This window comes from Rutidosis leptorrhynchoides, chromosome 11 (assembly GCF_046630445.1).
Source record: "Rutidosis leptorrhynchoides isolate AG116_Rl617_1_P2 chromosome 11, CSIRO_AGI_Rlap_v1, whole genome shotgun sequence".
Lineage (NCBI taxonomy): Eukaryota > Viridiplantae > Streptophyta > Magnoliopsida > Asterales > Asteraceae > Rutidosis > Rutidosis leptorrhynchoides.
In genome coordinates this window covers 20,876,823-20,882,372 of record NC_092343.1, presented here as the reverse complement: position 1 = coordinate 20,882,372, position 5,550 = coordinate 20,876,823, and the positions used below count along the sequence as shown (strand labels likewise).

Genomic DNA, 5,550 nt, shown 5'->3' with positions numbered 1-5,550 from the left:
CACCTCGACAGAACAAGTATCACAAAGGTAACGGCGGAAACAATCAAAACAAATGCCGTTTTTCAACCGTGGCCATACTCACATATACTAAAAGTAGGTATTTGTCTAATAGTAACCCCAAAGTCTACATTACAAGAGCATCAAAGAACCAAAAAGCAACTTCTAAGATCAAAAACTAGCCAAAAAAACCCCAAAGGAACAACCTTTCAAGAATCAAATTTTTTTTTTTTTTTTTTTTTTTTTTTTTTTTTTTTTTTTGCTTCTACTCTTAGTTAAGTTAATAACATATAAACTTGAACTAAAATTCACTGCAATTTGATGCGGTCAAGACTATCTGAAACCATACGCATCTTTGGTCGAACCTCAGGGTCAAGTTCGGTGCAATTAAGCACAATATGAAACGCAGCCAACACTTGTTTCTTGGCATGAACTTCTTGCAAAAGTACCGGGTCAATAATCTCGGATAATGGCCTTTCTTCTCGAAACACCTTTCTTACAAAACTCTCAAGCCCCTTCCCATTATTATCTAGCTCATCACCATCAGGAGCCCGGCCCGTTAACATTTCCAACAACACAATCCTAAAAGAGTAGACATCACATTTTGGGCCAAGTTTTTGGCCCGAAATCCGTACCTCTGGCGCCACATAGTGCACATTTGATGACGATGAAGATGATGAGTTTTTTGAGCTCGTGATTGTTAATTGGCTAGAATTATTAAGCTTTCGAGATGTTGATTTTGAGATGGTTGATGACACTAGACGGTTAAGCCCGAATCCAGATATGAAAGGCTGCAAATCGTCATCAAGAAGGATTTTTGATGATTTTATATTTCCATGAATATGTTTTCGGGGGCTGCACTCGTGTATATGGGCTAGACCTCTTGCGGCCCTTGAGCAATCTTTAACCTTGAGGCCCATGATAACGGTGGCAACGGGTTTGCTGGCCCACCTATATCTTACATAAAAAGCCAAACAAACAATCAGTACAAACTGGAATTTGAAGCATAAAAACATTATACAAGTGCCAATTTATAGGGTACAGCTCACTATATCACTAGATTTAAAAACAAATGTGTATGAGTGGTCCTAAGCATTTTAGCTGTTGAGTCTCTTTCAAACAGATCACAAGATTTATAGACTTATATTTTAACATTATGTCAAAGGGGTCCATTTCATATAGTAACATAGGTTTATTTGAGTTGCATTCTATTCTGAATAGATCAATATCAAGAGGTTAAGTGCAAATAAAATGTCTCAAACAGCTTAAAAAGAGTCCCAAATCCTACATGTGCTTAAATAAAACAACTTTTTTTGCAAATTAAACCAAAAAGTTAACAACTTTTAGAACCCGTTTACAACTTGGGCCCAAGGGACTAATTCTTTGTCATCAAATACTTCAAAAGTGATTAAAACATGTGATATACCAATGAGACTAACGATAAATATAGTATACATATTTAACTATTCTCAAATAGTCAAATCTACACGTTTAGTACATTTGTGGGCATGGCTTCACTTAGTACATACCATAACAAACTGCAACAAATTCAGAAAGGGAGTAACATGATTGATCTAACCTTACCAAAACAAGATACAACAAATCTTTTTTTATCTCATGTACCATAACATTCACACGTTTGCATTTTATAAAAAATAATGATAAATCAATGAAGTTTATTATATGAAATTAATAAAGATAGTATGACATAATTTGGAACTAAACCAAACATGTGTTCATGGTACTATACCACTTGAAGTTATAGGGCAAGATTTCAACTAGGAATTGAACATTTTGAACTAAACACGACAGCAACATAAATTTCCTACTTCTATAGTGAATGTATAGATTTGTAACATTATCTAATCAAGGAAAATGGATGTTTCATATAAAAAATGTACATACCGTGAAGCATGGAGTACAAGCTCCCATTGCTAACGAAATCCGAAACCAAAAGCTTCTCATCATTTGCATAATAATAAGCTCTTAATCTTACAATATCAGGATGTTGCACCCTCCCAATACTTTCCACCTCTGCATCAAACTCCTTCAACCGCCACACACCGTCACCCTCACTCAACCGTCTAACCGCCACCACCGCACCAACCGCCGCACCCGAACCCCGGCCCGCCACCACTTTATACACTATCCCATTTTTACTCTTTCCCACCACTAAGCTGATGCCCTTAACAAATCCTCTAATTCTAAACTAAACCCTTCATCCATTACTACAAATTTACCATCTTGCCCTTCTTGATCATTCACAATTACATTAATCTGTTCTCTTTCAATTTCTTTTTTCCCTACTTTGATGCCTTTATTAAACTTACATTTTTTCTTGTATACCCACATTGGAATAAACATTACCCCTATAACCACAATTACACCTTAGATTAAAGGAACTGTTATTGACCCGGAATTGGGTTTACCCGATAACCCGGTTGTCAAACCCAGGTCTTTTGGAGTATCCGGGTTAGATAAGATTCTCGGGTTTTGAGCTTCCTGGTCGGAGCATTGTGTTGTTAATGGAAACCCACATAGATATGGATTACCTGTAAATGCTGTAGGTCCCTGTAATAAAAATAATTTTTTTTAGTATATACTCTAAATTAAATAATTTTCGTAGGGTTAAGGTATTGTATTTATAGGGTTGGGTTAATTTCTTCTCAACGGCAAAATCCCTCAAAATTCGTCACCCGATTTAACACTGGCGTAAAATACACCAGGTGGGCGTAAAATACGCCTTCACAAATTCTCTTCAGGCGTAAAAAGTCTACGTTGTTAGACTATATTTAGCCCATCTGTTTATGTATTGGGCTTAACCCATGTCACTACTAGGGTTTTACATGTATTAGTATTTATATGAGACATGATGTACGATACAGTTTATCAATTCAGATTTATGGACATCTCCTGTTTCTAGTCTTAGTGGTTTAAAATATTATATTATATTTCTTGACCATTACTCGCATTATGTATGGGTGTTTCCATTACGCAATAAATCTGATGCGCTTAATACATTCATACGATTTCGCGCCTTTGTACGAACTCAATTTAACCAAGAAATAAAAGCCTTTCAATGCGACAATGGGGGTGAATTCGATAACTTTGCTTTTCATCAACTTCTCCAATCTAACGGTATCCAATTCCGTTTTTCTTGCCCTTACACTTCTCAGCAAAATGGGAAATCTGAACGCATGCTTCGTACAATTAATAACCTCATTCGCACTCTTCTTTTTCAAGCTCATCTTCCACCGACTTATTGGGTAGAAGCCCTTCATATGGCAGCATATCTCCTAAATATCCTACCTTCATCCGCCATTAACCACGAAATCCCGCACTCACGCCTATACAAACAGAAACCCAACTACACCACACTTCCCGTCTTCGGATGCCTCTGCTATCCCCATCTCCCAACCACTCACAAACTCGCCCCACGCTCTACTCCTTGTATTTTCTTAGGGTATCCCTCCAATCATCGGGGTAACCGCTGCCTTGATCTCACCACTAACAAAATTATCCTATCTCGCCATGTCACCTTCGACAAAACCTCCTTCCCTTTCGGATCTATGACACCCTCTCAACCACCGTCTTATGACTTCCTTGATCCTCCACCGAGCCTCTTCTCCCGATCATATCCTCTCCATGATACACCTTCGGAGACACAGCCTCCTCCTACTGAGGCTACAGATACTTCACGCACTCTTCATCCCTCTACGGAGACTCAGCCTCCTCCTATTGAGGCTACCGCTACCGCACCCTCTTCACACCATACTACAGAGACTCAGCCTCCTCCTATTGAGGTTACCGCTACCGCACCTTCCCCGCATCATACTACGGAGCCACAGCCTCCTCCTACTGAGGCTACATCTTCCTCTACCTCCACTCATCCCATGATCACTCGCACTCGTCTTGGTACCACTAAACCCGTTCAACGTCTCAACCTTCACACCATTGTCGTGTCACCTGTCCCTCGCACTTACCCTGAAGCCCTTACTGACCCTAACTGGAAACAAGCTATGATTGATGAATATAATGCTTTAATTAACAACAGTACTTGGACACTTGTGCCCCGCCCACCGGACACGAACATAGTTCACTCCATGTGGCTATTTAAGCACAAGTATAATGCAGATGGTAATTTGAGCAGGTACAAGGCTCGACTCGTTGCTAACGGTCGCAGCCAGCAGGTTGGCATTGATTATGATGAGACTTTTAGTCCTGTTGTCAAACCGGCATCGATACGCACTGTCCTTAGTTTGGCGGTTTCTCGACACTGGCCAGTTCACCAGCTGGATGTCAAGAACACCTTCCTTCACGAGCAGCTTTCCGAGACAGTTTATATGCACACCAGGGTTTCGAGATCACAGATACCCGGATCATGTCTGCTTATTACAGAAATCTATATATGGCCTTAAACAGGCTCCACGCTCCTAGTTTCAGCGTTTTGCAGGATATGCCCAGCAGATTGGTTTTCACCATAGCCGATGTGATACGTCTCTGTTTATCTATCACCATGGATCCGATACGACCTATTTGCTTCTGTATGTCGATGATATTGTGTTGACTGCCTCTTCTACTAGTCTACTTCAGCGGATTATTTCTTCCTTACATAAGGAATTTGCTATGACTGATTTGGGAACCTTGAACTACTTTTTTAGGATTTACGCCACCCGCACTGCAGCTGGCATGTTTCTCTCTCAGAAACAATATGCCGTCGAGATTATCGAGCGAGCCGACATGCCCAATTGCCATCCTTGCAGGACCCCGGTTGAACCGGGTGCCAAGCTTACTAGTCATGGACGTTGTGACGCCCCGTACAAAACCATCGTGTACGGTTCATCAACAACTGGATCATTACAAGGTCAAACACTATATGCTGTTTGAAAACCAGTTTTGCATTCATAAAAAGATAGCGTTTACAAAAGATAACGTGACACAAAGGTCGTTACAAAGTCAATATTTGAAAATAACATAAATTATGAATGCAACAGAAAAGTTCCATGATTGAGACATCTCTAAGTAATGCAGCGGAATTCTAACACAGCAGGTCCTTAACAGCAAGTTTAAACACCAAGACAGCAAGTCTAAACAGCGGAAGCAACAAATCTCTAAGCACCTGAGAAATCATGCTTAAAATCGTCAACAATAATGTTGGTGAGCTATAGTTTAAGTTGTAACAGTAATGCAAGGTAGGCCACGAGATTTCAGTGTTTCTAAAACAGTATGAAAAGTATATGTTTAACCGTGGGCACTGGGTAACTAACTTAACGTTTATAACCCCTAAAAGTACACTTGGCGAGTGCGTATGTTTACGAAGTATTAAACACCCGTTAAATGCTAGCGCGACTAGCCCGAGTGGGGATGTCAAACCCTATGGATCCATATCTAAGATTCGCGTTCACCGGTTCAAAAACCAATGACTAAACGTTACCGAGCTAAGGGGAAAGTTTATGCCGTTGTATAACCCACACATATATAAAGTTTAAGTACTCGTGCCTAGTATGTAAAACGTAAAAAGCGCATGTATTCTCAGTCCCAAAATAGTTAGAG

General features: G+C 40.0%; 1 pseudogene; it reads right to left on the bottom strand.

Annotated features, from left to right (window-relative positions):
- Positions 1-305: 305 nt before the first annotated feature.
- Positions 306-3,407, bottom strand: LOC139874349 (receptor protein kinase-like protein ZAR1; annotated as a pseudogene).
- Between the last annotated feature and the right edge of the window lie 2,143 nt (positions 3,408-5,550).